The 17216-nt window shown below is 34.4% G+C and overlaps 1 long non-coding RNA gene across 1 annotated transcript in view; it reads left to right on the forward strand.

Annotated features, from left to right (window-relative positions):
* Window positions 1-421: 421 nt before the first annotated feature.
* LOC122217191 overlaps window positions 422-17216 on the forward strand; it is a 41150-nt gene continuing 24355 nt past the window's right edge. Inside the window, exon 1 of the long non-coding RNA XR_006201336.1 lies at window positions 422-488. This is a non-coding gene — a long non-coding RNA (uncharacterized LOC122217191). The remainder of the gene's footprint in view (window positions 489-17216) is intronic.

Raw genomic sequence — 17216 nt, forward strand, 5'->3', positions numbered from 1 at the left:
AGTTTTTGGTTTGTTTTTAGAAATCACACAATTCATGTGGGAAATGTGATTACCCTTTTTGAAATCAGTGTCTATAACAACTGTACTTAACTTGCCTTCCAATCCTGTGATATGTTTGTATGGACCGATCCTAGGGAGACCGCTTAGTGTGGGGAGGCCACCGCCTCTAGGATAGATATAGAACAAAAGCAAACAAATACAAGCAAGCGAAGCAGTTACATGGCAATGCATTGGTCAGATGGCATTTTGCTACATGTGGATAGATTTACCATCAGTTTCAGAAGGTGGAGGTTGGTGGGAGTGTGGTTTAGAACATGATCTCAGTGACTCAGTTCAAAATAACAAGTGAAAAGAACAAAGGGAGGGGTTTCTGAATAATGACTGAAAAGTCTTGCTGGTGAAGCTCACTAGATCAGAGAATCTAAGTCCCAACATCCAATTTATGCACAAGTGTTTCTAGGAGAGGGAGTGCAGAAGGGGTTCAGAAGGTAAGTTAAGCTTTTGTGTTTTTTCATTTCCTTGGACCATCACAGCTCTCTTCAGTGTAGGAAGAGTGAGCAGTAGCAAATTCCTGGCCCCTCTCCCTGGTAGCCTGTTGTTAACCCCCTGAGTATCCCTCCCAAACAGTTGCATTGCAAAAGAAGGGGGTCAGGAGGATAAGGAAGCTACTTTCGAATAATATTTACTGCTATTTTCCCTCAAAATCTGGAATTTCCTAGCCTAACATATTTCTTGAAAAACTGAAAAGAGGCCCTCTTCCTGTTTTATGTATTGGGGTGGTGGTGCTGGGAGGTGGGAGGACAATCAAACGTGTGACACAAACCAAATCTTACATTGCAGCTCACTTGTGTATATGTCATTCTCTAACCGTGAGTACATTTTCCCTGCTGATGGTTACTGAAGTTCAAAATCTAATTGCAACTAGTCCAAGAAGGCTCTCTGTGGGCAACATTTAAAAAAAATGATCATACATTTGTCTCTTTTTGTTATTATATATATATATATATATATATATTATATATATGTTATATATTATATATAGCATTTTATTATATATAACATATAATATATAACATTACATTTATATAAATGTTATTACATATATTATATATATGTATAATTTTTTAAAGTTTATTTATTTATTTTGAGAGAGAGAGCACACAAGAAAGGGAGGGACGGAAAGAGAGAGGGAGAGAGAGAATCCTAAGCAGGCTCTGCACCATCAGCACAGAGCCCGATGTGAGACTCAAACCCACCAAATACAAGATCATGACCTGAGCCAAGATCAGACGCTTAACTGACTGAGCCACCAAGGTGCCATTCTCTCTCTCTATATATATACATATATGTATACATATATACATACATATACACTCTATGTGTGTGTGTATGCACACACACACACACATATATGTGTGTATATATATATATATATATATATATTATATTTTTTCTTTTAAGTAGGCTCCATGCCCAACATAGGGCTAGAACTCAAGACCCAAAAATCAGGAGTCACATGCTCTACTGAGTGAGCCAGCCAGGCACCCCTGCTGGTGGCACTTTAAAGAATATACTCAAGTAATTCCACATACTGTTTACAGATCAAAATTCTATTGGGGATCATGTACACTAAACTTTTACATTGCACAAATATGATTATAACTTTTAAGAACAGAAGCTAAAACAAATTAACTTGGGTTCTACATTGTTCTCAGTTTCGTGCATTTTAATTTAATTAACACATGTCATAATGCTCTATGTTAAAAGGCATTGTGAAAACCACAGAGGATATGAGATTGTCCAGGCTCTCAAATACATCACTGAATCTTCTCTATTCTCTTGATGTAGATGAACTTCCTCTTATATTAACTATTTGGAATTCTGTGAAAATTTGGACTATACATGGTGCTATTATCTTCAATTTGTTATTTTGATTAATGCAGAAAATTTCTAAGTAGAAAAACTGGGTAATTTATTATAAGCTCATGAAGAAGTAGGTCTACTAAATTAATATTTGTAGTTTCTGTCAGATGCTATAGTTGTTAGTTCACATGAAAGATAGTTCTAAGAAAACTAATTTAAATTTAAAAATTTTTCTGCCCCAACTAAAAAGGAAAATAAGCAATAGTATTTCCACAAGCATTACTTTAGACACTTATTTCAAAAGACAATTTGGGGCCTTTGTACCTCTCAAGTGATGTAATGGAAAGAGAAAAAATGTAGCATACATATTAATTTGGGTAGTTGTTTTTTTTTATAAATATTCTATGGACTATGGACAATTGGAAAGAACACTTTTTTAAAATAAGGAATCCAATAGAAAACCTGAAGTAAGAATGATCCTCAATAATAAACTGCTAACTATGGTAAAGCAATTTCAAAGTGTGTTATGATTTTCCCCCACATTTCCTAATAATTAAAACCTACATTTTGTACATCTCACTATAAATCACAAATTCTGTACTAAATAACACATAATTGATAATATGGAATTTTCCCCCAACCCTTTAGAGCTATTTACACTTCCTGTATTTGTCTGCTTTTATATGACAAATAATAATTATAATAAAAATCATAGTAGGGAATAATAGTAATAATAAATGAGTTTGCTTCATTCATAGTGGTAATTATAAGTTTTTTTCTTCTTCTGTTTGAAAATATCTATGAAGCTCATTGTAAAGTATCTTCCTAAAAGTAAGTTAATAAGAGCTAAAAAAATTTATCACTGTTCCAACCTGTGCTTTACTTGAAGAATCTAAGCTATAGAAGGATTGTCCATCTGTTAGTTTTGAAAAACACTGAAGTTCTCAATACTTAGTTTTCAAACATACCGTTCCCAAAGGCGGTCTTTTCATTTTTTTTTTATTTAAAAATTTGGAGAATATATTTTTCTGAAACTAACATCCAGTGCAGTGTCCTTGATCTCCCATCTCATCTGACTCTTCAGCAACACTGAATCTGAGATTCAGTTATTTAAAAAAATATTAATAGTTTATTTTCACTTAAATAAACCTAAATGCTTATACAAACGCACATGCATGCATATACCTAGAATTTCAGAGAAGTTTGAAGTGTGGGAAATGAAATGACAGTGAGGATACAATATCTGTTTCATTCAACAAAGACATAATTATTTACAAAAGGAATTTTGGTAGACTTTTTCTGTACAAAGAAAGTGGAAAGTGTAATCATCCAGAAATATGTGTCTGTGTAAGTTAAAAATAGAATTAGAGAAAATATAGCCAGACCATAATTAACCTAATACTGGTTAGTTGTATTTGGGTGTTGTCAAATGAAAAAAAAAAGTATTGACAAGTTTTGTGCTATATAGAAAGATTTAGACCACCGGCATCACTGTACCAGGAAATCCAACTATTACTGGTGAAATACTTGGGGGGGGGGGGGAATACAAATTGTGGGACTGAAAAACCTGATTTGCTCAAATTTACAGGAATGATCTAGAATCATTCTTATGTCTTTTAGAAAATAAAATAGTATCTGTAAATTTCAATTGCTTGTATAAAATTAGGTAATTTTTTTTAACTTTTTTTTTTCTTATTATTTATTTTTGAGACAGAGAGAGAGCATGAACTGGGGAAGAGCAGAGAGAGAGGGAGACACAGAATCTGAAACAGGCTCCAGGCTCTGAGCTGTCAGCACAGAGCCCGACGCGGGGCTCGATCTCCCCGACCCTGATATCATGACTGAAGTTGGATGCCCAACCGACCAAGCCACACAGGCGCCCCTAAAATTAGTGAATTTTTAAGATTAAAGGATAACATAAACAAAGCAATATACTAGTATTCAAAACATCTAGGTAATAAAATGATATTGATTACCACCTCTCCTGGCTCAATCCCAGAGATTTTTCCAAACACACTTTTTTTTTCCTGTAGTGTAGTATCTTTCTCTCTCTCTCTCTCTCCACTAATATGTCTACAAATTTATAAAATTAGTCTTTGAACAAGATTCTTTTTGAAGTAGGAAGTTTAATAAACCCAGGAGAAATTTGAGAAGCAGACATGTGTTATCATTTCTTTAGTAAAAAATATTAATGCGGGATTTACACTTTGCAAATCAATTGCACATATGAGATTTAACTTGTTTTGCATGACCAATAAAGTCAGTGTTTTATGATCATTTTTCAGGTGAGGAACTGGGCTAGCAGCATAAAGAGATTTTTTTTTTCCTAAAGCAATTGCAGAGTAGGTCAAATAGCAAACAAATGACAGAGCTTTAATCCAAAATTGAGTTATGTGAATTCAATTACTATGCCACTTATTCCTAAAGTCCTTTTTCTCTTTAAAGTTTGCATTTAGTAATAAGCTAGAATTTATCATTTTATATATAGTCCTACTGGAATACGATGGTGATGGCAATAAAATATGCCTGTAGGATTCTGTTTCATGAGCTAATGTTTGGGGAAATTAATGACATTAACACATTTTTTCTTTATGTTTTTCATACTCTTTCTAGAGATAAATTATAAGCTGTATATGTGATGCAATTTGTGAATGAGTAGAGTGAACTTTCCATTTTGTTATATTTTGGGCTTCCCTGTGACTCCAGATAAATTACTTATCTCATTTTAGTTACATTTATTCATAATGTACATATTTATCTTGTTGAAAGAGGAATCTATTTTTTTTGAAGTTTATTTATTTATTTTGAGAGAGAGAGAGAGAGAGGGCACCAACAGGAGAAGGGCAGAGAGAGAGGTGGGGGAGAGAGAGAATCTGAAGCAGGCTCTTCACTGCTAGTTCAGAGCCTGCTGTGGGGTTCAAACACATGAACCATGAGATCACGACCTGAGCCCAAACCAAGAGTTGGAAGCTTAACCGACGGAGCCACCCAGGAGCTCCTGAAAGAGAAATCTAAATGGCAATTCCAGGGGCTATAGACTTGAATGTATTCACTCCACAGAAGAGCTCTCTTTCAGGCACTGGAGACACAGTGGAAATACAAACTGTCTCTGCTTTCAAGGAGCTTAAAGTCTAGTGAGGAGATAAAGAGAGAAAATGTATGCTGGCGGATGAACATTCTATAAAGAGGAGAAAGCAGGTCAGGAAAATGAGGGGAATGGGAGAGATGATGATAAGGCATGGGAGGTCTTTGATGGGAAACTTTGTGGATGAGATTTAAGAAATGTAAGGTGTTATCTAGGAGCCCAGACCCAGGAGACCAGGAAAGCTGTAGGAGGAGGAGCTTTGGGAAAGTGTCCTTTTTCCAGTCTGCAGGAAGCTATGAGAAATGTTAGCTATTGTTACATTGTCACTATCATCCTAGCAATATTTATTTTCTAAGTATTGATATGTGTGGTTTTGCCTGTGATACCTTAAGAGTTAAAATTTTTTAAGACCATGCTCTTCCATTTACTACTGTACACAGGACTCTTTTTCAAAAAAATTTAAGTTTTATTTATTTAAGTAAACTTGACATCCAACGTGGGGCTCAAACCCATGACTCCAAGATGAAGAGTCACATGCTCTTTTGACTGAACCAGCCAGCCCGCCCTCATAGGACTCTTCTTAGTAGAAACAAAAAATGTATACAAATCATGGCTTAACCAAGCTGTCAATAACAAATGCCAAAGAACAAAATTCATTAAGAATTGAGAACTTGACCTTGAAGGATGATAAAGTTTCAGACATGTGGAAAAAGGAAAAGGTATTCTGGGCAGAAAGAACATAATGAACAATGGCTTTAAAGCAGAACATACTGTTTGCTGGGAGTAGAATGCTGTGGAATGTTATAATTTCTTTTCCGAATGTGGAATATCAGTTTTGACATTAAGATAGTCCGGCTTGATCTTGAGATCGCATGTGGAACTGATTTAAAGGACACCAGATGGGGTTCGGAAAATATTCCCCTACTGGCCATCTCCGTTATCCTGGAAAAGTACCTTCATGCTGTAATCTCGAGTTATTTGAGAAGCTGAGAGAAGAAAAAGAACAAAATCTTTAACCTATTCTGCTTTAGTTATCTCTATAAATAAAGGGAGTTTAAGTGGTCCACCTTCTGATCAAAATTTCTGTCATCCATGCCAAACAACATCTTTCTCTTTTTTTTTTAATTTTACTGACAATATTCTATTATCCTGAAAATATATCTAAGAGATATATATTTCAAATGAAGATGTTAACTATAGGTTTATGTCATAAAAATATGTACAAGGTATATATTTTATTTATGAAGAGATTTATATCTAATTTTTTGTACATGGTTATAGTTAAATATAGGTATGTATACATATATACATATACCTGTACACACACACACACACACACACACACACACACAATCCCATTTAAACTTTCAATAGTTGTTTTTGTAGAAATTGCCAACCTGATTGCAAAATTGTAGGGAAATGAGGCAATAATCTAGAATTTACCAAAATTACCTAAAAAATAAAGACAATAGTTGGAGTACTCACACTAACACTAGCTGCTTTCACAATTTACTATAAAATTACAGTATTCAAGATAATACATCATTGGCATAATCACAGACAAATAGTTCACTGAAAGAGAATAGAGTGTCCAGAAATAGACTCACACATGTATGTAAGCACTGAGGAAACGGAATGAGAGAAATAAAAGATTTTTTAGCAAGTTATATTAGAGCAAGTAGCTAATATGTCGAAAGAAAACCACATATGAATCATTTTGGAACAACATACATGAAAATGAATTTGAGATATTTCATACACCTGAAGACAAAATATTAATCTATGAAGCATCTAGAAAAAAATAAAGGAGAATATTTTTTCTGCCTTATGATAGGGAAAGATGAGTCACAGCGGATGCAAAAAGCTCTAATCTTAAAAATAATAAAATGTTATCAATGTGAAAAACTGCTCATTAACAACCACTGTAAGAAAATGAAAAGGAAGCTACACATGGAAGAAAGTATTTGTGATACATGTATGTGAAGGGATTTCTATGGAGAAAATACAAAGAAACCTTAGAGTTGAAAAATCAAAAGATAAGTTTAATTCTAAAAAAATGAACATGGGAATGCAAGCTGGCACAGCCACTCTGGAAAGCAGTGTGGAGGTTCCTCAAAAAACTAAAAATAGAACTACCCTACCACCCAGCAATTGCACTACTAGGCATTTATCCACGGGATACAGGGGTGCTGTTTCGAAGGGGCACATGCACCCCCATGTTTATAGCAGCACTATCGACAATAGCCAAAGTATGGAAAGAGCCCAAATGTCCAAAAATGGATGAATGTGGATGAATGGATAAAGAAGATGTGGTATATATATATATATATATATATATATATATATATATACATACATATATATACATATACATATACATATATATACATATATATACATATATATACATACATATGTATATATATATATATATATATACACACACAGTGGAGTATTACTCGACAATCAAAAAGAATGAAACCTTGCCATTTGCCACTATGTGGATGAAACTGGAGGGTATTATGCTAAGTGAAATTGGTCAGAGAAAGACAAATATCATATGACTTCACTCATATGAGGACTTTAAGAGACAAAACAGATGAACATAAGGGAAGGGAAACACAAATAATATAAAACAGGGAGGGGGACAAAACAGAAGAGACTCATAAATATGGAGAACAAACAGGGTTGCTGGAGAGGTTGTGGGAGGGCGGATGGGTAAGAGGCATTAAGGAATCTACTCCTGAAATCATTGTTTCACTATATGCTAACTAATTTGGATGTAAATTAAAAAAAATAAGAAATAAAATGAAACTTAAAGCAAAAAAATATAATAAAAAATAAAAAATAAATAAAACTCCTAAACTTGAGCACAAAGTTTATCAAGGGAGACATGAATGTCAAGTAAGAAAATAAATGGTAGTCAGTATCTTTATTCATCAGGGAAATAAAAATTAAAACTATAATTAAATACCACTCTACACCCTCTAGAATTTTAAAGATTAAATATGTAAGACAATTTAAAGAGAGAAAATATCAAGTATTAGGAAAGATGTGGAACAAATGGGATGTCCATATAATTCTGGAAAAAAAATGTGAATTCATATGAAACTCTGGAAGAATCTTTGGCGTTTTCTTACAAAGTTAAACATACATTTAATTTGCATCCCAGCCACTCAACTCCTAGGTATTTACTGAACAGAAATTATAATTTAATTCCAAAAAAGACTGCTTATGTATGTTCATAGCAACTCTACTGAAGCTGCCAAAACCCAGAAATAGCTCAAATGCCCATCTTTAGGACAAGATAAACAAACTGTAGTATATCCATCGAGTGGAATACTAATTAACAATAAAAAATAAATCCTTGATTCATCCCATAGCAATAAATATTCTCAAGAAATATTCTCAAAAACATTATGTTAATTGTAGAATCCAACCAGAGAATAGTCCATATGGTATCATTTCTTTCATATTAAATCAAAATAAGCGAGACTGATCTCTGGTGATAGAAATTTAAAATGATTAACCCTTGTGGGCCAAGCACAACTGAACTCTTTGGGTGGATGGAAATGTACTATGTCTTGATTGGGAGGTTGGTGTGATAGGTGTACACATTTGTCAAAAATCTTTTAATTTTTTTAACGTTTATTTTTGAGAGGGAGACAGAGCATGAGCGGGGGAGGGTAGAGGGATGGGTAGAAACAAAATCTAAAGCAGGCTTCAGGCCCCCAGCTGTCAGCACGGAGTCCGATGCGGGACTCGAACCCACAAACCGTGAGATCATGACTTGAGCCAAAGTCGGATGCTTAACCGACTGAGCCACCCAGGTGCCCCAAAAATCTTTTAATTTTATCTATATGATTCACTCTATGTAATTTTCCCTCAGTATAAAACATCTGTAAAAAAATAGCTTTCATTCTTTTTGATCACCAAGTAACATTCCATTGTGTATCTATATACCACATCTTCTTTATCATCTTGCCATTTGCAACATCATGGATGGAACTGGACTGTATTATGTTAAGCAAAATAAGTCAAAGAAAGACAAATACATGATTTCACTTATATGTGGAATTTAAAAAACATAACATGAACATGGGGGGAGGGAAGGAAAAATAATATGAAAACAGAGAGGAAGGCAAACCGTAAGAGAATTTTAAATGCAGACAACATACTGAGGTGGGGGCATGGGATAAATTGGTGATGGACATTAAGGGGGGCACTTGTTGGGAGGAGCACTGGGTGTTATATGGATCTGATGAATCACTGGGTTCTACTCGTGAAACAAATACTACACTGTATATTAACTAATTTGAATTTACGTTAAAAGAAAAAAAAAGGGAAGGAAAACATTACTTTCTATGTTGGAAAGCAAATAGCATCCAAAAATTCTTTACTCTTTTCATTGTTTAATGATCTGTTTCCTAAGTTTTGCTAACATTTTGCCTTTTATTTTTACTTTTTTTTTAGGTTTAATTATTTAGTTTGAAAGAGAGAGAGAGAGAGAGAGAGCAGGGGGGAGGCAGAAAGAGGGAGAGAGAGAATCCCAAACAGGCTCCGCATTGTCAGCATGGAGCCCATTGCTGGCCTCGAATGCATGAACTATGAGATCATGACCTGAGCCCCAATCAAGAGTTGTGTGCTTAACCAACTGGACCACCCAGGCACCCCGATATTGACTTTTCTTAACCAGAGATAGATAGTTATATTTTTACTCAATTCTTTACAGTCGCTCTGAGCCTGTTTTCAGTTTTTAGTGTAAATGCAAATAATTCTAAATTTATAGCAATAAAGAAATAATAAATCTTTAGCTAACTTGTTTCATCTAAGCACAGATATCAGAGATGCATCCTGAAGTCAAATAATTCTAAAGAAAATATGCTTTAAAACCGTAATTTTGTATTTAACAAACTGAAAACTCTCTCATCCGTCAATATGATTTTCTAAAATATATGGGAATATATAAGCAGAAGGCTTTTATTTATCACATGTAGTGCCTTCTGAACATCTGAATGTCCCAGACTGCATAGTCACATTTAGATTATTTTCTGTAATATGATCACCACTTCTCTCTTTTTTTTTTTACTGTGGCAACATCGTGATCATAAAATCACAGTGGCCAAATTTTAGAGAAATGAGGAAATAATCTAGAATTGCCAAAAACTACTTAGAAAATAAGACAATAGTTGGAGTCCTCACAATAGCTTGTTTCACCAGCATACCCAAATACATATGTGTCAGCTATTGAATATGAAGGTTTGTGTACATAAAATAATAAAATCTATGTGCATATACATATACATATATACTCATATGTAAATATACACATATATCACACCACACATGTCTGTATTTACATGTTAATATATATGTGCAAGGGTATGTAGCTTACCTTTACAAGATTGATATTGCTTACAGATGCCAGACATGGAAAGGCTGTCTGTCATTATACTGCCATTTATTATTCCCAGAGAAAGAATCTCCTTGGAGATCACCAGATCTCCTTGGAGCCAATTTTCTTTCTTTTTGACAGAAATCAGTTGAGTGACAGTTCTTAGTTATGGAAATATAAGTCTCCTAAGCACCTGCTTTCCATCATCACCTTTTGTGTTTGGAGAAAGGCTGATCTCCTGAAGAACCTATATTTGCAGAAGACAGCGCAGGGGATTTATATAATGTACTTAGATTTATAAGACCAGCATTCAACAGGGATGCTGTAGCAATGATGAAAGTGATAGCACTAATAGAAAGCTCCATATCTTCTTTATCTTTTTTTAGGGAGCTGCAGTGCCCTCTGATGAACTCTGGCCCGGGCCTTCTCCTGGACTCTCAAGTCATATATCAAACTATCTAAAGAATGTCTAATAAATATCTCCCTCAATATATCCTAAATGGAATTGTTGACCTTCCTTCGGCACAAACTTTACCCCCTACCTTCCTGATCTCCCTTGTTGCCAATCTCATCCTTCCAATTACTTAGGTTTTACTTATGTTACATTTCCAAGGGTCAGTTTTGAATCTTTTATTTTCATACTCAACATACAATCTATCAGGAAATCCCATTGTCCATCCTCAGAGTATATCTAGTATCAGACCACTTGAACCACCATCTCTGTTCCAACTCTGGTCCAAGGCATCAACATCTCTTGTCTGAAGTATCTCTGAATAGAAGTACAGTCTAACCACAAAGAACAGTCATTGATCCTTCAAGAGTTAGTGTAGACTAAGTAACATGTCTGTTCAAAAACTTTCTATGGTTCTTTATTTAACTTGGAACAATAGCCAAACTCCATCTAAAAGCACATGCATCTTTCCCAGACATGACCCCGCTGACTTCACTGACTTCAATGATCAGCTGTCTCTCTTGCACATTATGCTCAGAGACACTGACACCAAAGGTCAGGTACATTCTTATCTTAGGACACTTGTTCAAACTCTTTCTAATCTCTGGACTACTCTACACCAGACAGCTTCCTGCTAAGTGTCTCATCTTCCTCCGATTTGGGAGGAGATGCCGTCTTCTCTTCAGCTTCTACCCTGATCACTTTATTTAATTGCGCAGTGTGCTACTTTCTGCAGCACCTTCTCACACGCACTCATTTCCAATCCCGTTTACCCTGTTGTACCTGTTTTTTTTTTTTTTTTATTTTCATGTACCACTTAATACGTTCTAACATACTATATTTAATTTACGTCTTCATTATGTCAGCTTTGTTTTAGGTTAAATAAGTTTGACATAGAACGTGGTATAAATTTAACTCGTCTGTGTTACTTTGATACATTCATATATTATAATATGATTGCCATTGTGGTGATATTTATCACGTTACTTAATTGTAATACGATATCGTCTATATTCTTTGTATCGTGCATTAGATCTCCATGGCTTATTTACCACTCATTGCAAGTCTGCACCATTAAACAGCAGCAGTCTTATCCCCCTCACTCCATCTCCTGACACAATTTGTTTTGCAATTTGACTTTTTTAGATTGTACATATAAGTGATATCATACAGTATTTGCCTTTGTCTGACTTATCTCACTTAGCGTAATGTGCTCAAGGCCCATCCATATTGTTACAAAAAGCAGGATATCATCCTTTCTCATGGCTGACTAATATTCCATGAATCTGCTAATGGGCATAAAGGTTGTTTCTAATCTTGACTATTGTGAATAATGAAAAAAAAATGGGAATGCCTATATCTTTTCAAAATCCAGTTTCCATTTCCTTTGTGTATAAACCCAGAAGTGGAGTAATTGGATCATATGGTATATCTTTTTTTTAATTATTTTTTTGACAAAACTCCATATTGTTTTCCATAGTGGTTGAACCAATTCACATTTTCACCAAGAATAAATTAGAGCTTCTTTTTCAAAACATCCTCCCCAGCAGCGATCGTCTCTTATCGTCTTGAGGATAGCCATTCTAGCAGGTGTGAAGTGCTATCTCACCCTGGTTTTGATTTGTATTTCCCTGATGATGAATGACGCTGAACATCTTTCCATGTGCCTGTGGTGCTAAGTGTCAGTTGGGCAGGGGCTTTATGTTACTCACTAACGCATCCCAAATACTCTGCCCATACCTAACAGAGCAGGCACTAAATACATATTTGTTGAATCCATGAATGATTTGGGAAGCTGCTGAAATTCTTTGGCAATTTGAAAGAAAATATGGAGAAATATACCAAAATTCCTGACAAGGCTATGAAAATACCACATTTAAAAAATGAATTAAAATGAAGGGGCTAAGATAGTATCTCAAGCTAGTGAATACAGCCATTTATATCACCTGTGCTCAAACTACAATAATTGTGCCACATGTGAACATTTGTAGCCAAGAGACTATCACTTCGTGGATTTTCACTCATTACTATAGGCACTCTTCGACCAGGTAGCCCAACCTATGACTTTCCTGCAACATACCCTTTACTCCATTTCTAAATCTTGCATTAGGTTGACAGAATCCAAGCAATTAAAATGCACCTTAAAAGAATAGTTAATGCATCAAGAGCTTGCAGATAGACAAATACCAGGGCTTCTAAACGACTAAGAAAACACTACAAATTTTACACACCAGTGGGTTGGTAATAGAAATATTTTTCTACGAAAATAGAAATATTTTTCTTTGCAATTTTCCTGTGCCATTTCTTGGGACCATAAAGAGAAAATATATAAATATTTATTTATTTATTTTTATTTTTTAAATATATGAAATTTATTGTCAAATTGGTTTCCATACAACACCCAGTGCTCATCCCAAAAGGTGCCCTCCTCAATACCCATCACCCACCATTCCCTCCCTCCCACCCCCCATCGGCCCTCAGTTTGTTCTCAGTTTTTAAGCGTCTCTTATGCTTTGGCTCTCTCCCACTCTAACCTCTTTTTTTTTTTTCCTTCCCCTCCCCCATGGGTTTCTGTTAAGTTTCTCAGGATCCACATAAGAGTGAACACCTATGGTATCTGTCTTTCTCTGTATGGCTTATTTCACTTAGCATCACACTCATAAAGTTAAGGCTGTAACATATGACATCTGTACGTGCGATGGATGTTAAAGCTTCAAATAATTTTTGAGCTTTGACTACTTAGAAAACTTTGTGATGCGTGTTGCCTCTAAAATGGGAAAAAAATAAATGTTGTCCTCCAGGTGTTTATCGTCTAATATAGAAAGCTCATGCATAAGTATATAATTGTATTAGAATATTATAAGTGCTTAAAGCAATATACAGAGTTTTTGTATGCATGGGGGAGTGCTGTACAAGCATGGAGGAAAATACCTTTGTTAAGAAAGGCTTCCTTCAAAATAAAAACATCATCGTGGATCTCTTGATGATGACTACATGCTAGATGAGAGGATGGGATGGGTCCAGGTTGAAACAAGGGTGGGAATGAGGGTCATTACACACAGAAAGAACAATCTGACAATAACATGATGGCAAGAAAAAGATGAATCCGACTAAAAACATTAAGCACCGTGGAAAGGAGGACAGACAATGTTTAAATCAGAGAAATGTGAGAAACATCTAGTTCAAATTGAAGATTAAAGAATCAACCAAGATCTTTGGATAGGCTAACTAGTGAATACTTTATGCTATGCCTCAATATGTAAATAAAATGTTTACAAGATAGTAACAATTAAGTAAATTTCAAAAGTCCAGGAAAGAGTAGATTATTCCCACGATGACACGTTTGAAGGTATTTTTGAAGTATCAAACTTCCTACTCTTGAAAAGGATATTTTCTTTTGAAATTCTTATATTCTGGTATTTTTCACATATGAGCAGCCGTGTGTAAGTCAAAACTGAGACTAGAGTATCAAGGAAACTGTATGCCACGTTGACAGGTTGACATAGCCCTCTGGTTGATGGGAAACCATTGGCAGCTTTTAAAGTACTGTAGAGCATAATCACACTTATATTTCAGAAGCATGACTCTGAAGAAGTCTGTGAAGACGGAAATAGTACCTGGAGACAGACAGGCTGGTAATATTTCTGTTGTGGTTGCCAAAATAGAGATGATAAAGACCTGAAAAAAGGGGGAGTCATCGGAAAAATATTTTAAGAGTTAATATATTTAGAGCAGAGAGATTAAATTGGATATTAGGGTGAAGAAGAGGAAGGAGTCTATTAAGAGTCTCCGTTTTCTAGTTTGAATAATGATTGTGGGAGTCACTGACTTTATGTTGGGATGGGAGCGGTGAAAAGGGAAACTTCTATATTACAAATGTACTTGAAGTGCTTGTATGTGTCTGCTATTGCTATTGATTTGGAGGTTATAAGCATATAGATTATTTTTGAAAACTTGGCAGTAAATGAAAGCACCCATAGATACTAGAAACACTAAGGAGCTAAAAAGAACAGTGGAAAAATAAAAGAAGCTTTTGTAATAACAACTTTGGGTAGATGGGTTGAGGACTAAATGTTCATGATGCTTGGAATGGTCACTTCTAGGGGCGCCTGGGTGGCTCAGCTAAGAGTCCTACTCTTGGTTTTGGCTCAGGTCAAGGTCTCAAGGTTTCATGGTTTCAAACCTCACATTAGGCAGCATGGAGCCTGCTTGGGATTCTCTCTCTCTCCCTCTTTCTCTGTCCCTCCCCCTTCTCACTCTCTCAAAATAAATAAATAAGTTTTAAATTTTTTTTAAATAAAAAAGGCAAAGGTCACTTGTATTTAGTATTCATAATAGGCATGTGAATTATGTAAAATAGTTTTATCATCACCATCATCATCATTTAGTAAATGTTAGTCAAGCAACTAGAATTTGAAGATGTGACATGACAGATATTTAGTACTGACTTCTAGTTAATTTTAAAATATCATCGCTTCCTTCCTCCTTAAGAAAAAAACAACATGGCCCTTATCTTCTCTGCTAGTTCCTATATCTGTAAAAGTTTTCAATTAAAACAAAGCACTCTTATTAAAATTGCAGCACACGAAGTTGAAAGTAATTGGAATTGGAGAATCAAGATTTTTATAAACTTATATTTACATTTGAAATTACAGGCCAAGCTGAGTGAGAGAAAGAATGGAAATTTCTGAACTCAGATAAAGGAAATCATTTTTGAAATGAAGGATAGGCAAGTTATGGAATAAAAATAAATGGGTTCGGGGGTGCCTGGGTGGCTCAGTCGGTTTAAGTGTCAGACTTCAGCTCAGGTCATGATCTTGCGGTTTGTGAGTTCAGTCCCTGTGTTGGGCTCTGTGCTGACAGCTCAGAGCCTGGAGCCTGCTTCAGATTCTGTCTCCTTCTCTCTCATCCCCTGCCCTGCTCGTGCTCTCTCTCTCACTCAAAAATAAAAATTAAAAATAATTAAAAAATGAAAAAAGTGAAAACACAATTGTGTTTATAAGACCAAACGGTTTCACAGCATCCCTAAAGTAAGGCTGTGTCAATAGAAAAATAGTTTACAGGACAAAGAAAATTATAGAGCATCCGTTTTGACCCATAAATTTGTACTGACTGATGATCTAACAATGTTTAGAAACCCACATGCTGTACCTGTTAAGATTGAGCTTAGAATCAATCAGATAGATGTATTTTGGATTTGGGCTCCACACTTTCTTTCTTTCTTTTTTTTTTTTTTTTTTTTTTTTTGCTATTTGACAGTTTCTTATCTTTTCTGTGTATAAGTTTCTTCATAAGAAAATTTCTTTAAAAAAAGACAACTCCTGAAATGAAAAGAAAATGAAAGGAAATAGCGTGATCACACAGTCCACCTCACAACTAAAAATATGTACTTACTTTTTGCCTTACAAAGTATTATGTTTATACACAGTGTTGCATTTTAAGATGTGAGCTAAAAATAATTTTAGTCCAAAGGAAGCCCATAAGAATGGTGAATAGTTGGAAAATCACATGATAATAGGTTACTTTTATATGACAAGTATACTGAAGCGGATATTTAGATGAAAACTGAGTAGCTCTTTTTAAATACCTGAAGAATTTTCATGTGAGAAATACATAGCACTAATCTAGGTAACTTCTAAGAAGATACTAGAACCACAAAATTTCAGGGAGGGTCATAGGGTTTCATCTATGAAAAAAAATATATATATACACATATGGCAATCAAATCTGTTCAAAAGTATAGTGAAATATCATAAGTGACAGTGAAGCCTGTGCTCAGAGGATTTAAGAACAAAGTTCAAAATATGAAACATCAACAGACTTAAAAATTGTTACAGACTGTAGCATTATATATATATAATATTATATATATATAACATATTATGTATATTATATATGCTATATATGATATACATAATATACATACATATAATATATATACTATACATAATATACATAATACATATTATATATATTATATTATATATACTATATATAGTATAGTATATTATAGATGAAGCACTAAATTTTCACTCAGGAATATTTGGAAAATATACCAAAGTATAAAAGAAAACAACTTCTTTTAGCATTTTGATATGGACTTCTCCAGATACATAACTGTGTTCTCACTGAGTATCCAAAAACAAAAGATGGCCTGAATAAACTAAAATACCAAAAACGGTTTATTGAAATAAATTATAAAGAAAATAAAAAGACAAGTGAGAAACCAAAATAAGGTTTTGGGAACATAACTGTAAAATGAATGAAATTCAAGAATATTTTTACTCAAATATGTAAGAAAAAAATATATAAGAATCAAGTATAAAAATAGGCAAAAAGAAAAAAATAACATATATAGGTGTTTTAAAGAAATAGGAACATAATGTCTGTACAAAAAAATGAAAACAGAAACTATTTTGTTA

Source organism: Panthera leo, chromosome B1 (assembly GCF_018350215.1).
Source record: "Panthera leo isolate Ple1 chromosome B1, P.leo_Ple1_pat1.1, whole genome shotgun sequence".
Taxonomy (NCBI): domain Eukaryota; kingdom Metazoa; phylum Chordata; class Mammalia; order Carnivora; family Felidae; genus Panthera; species Panthera leo.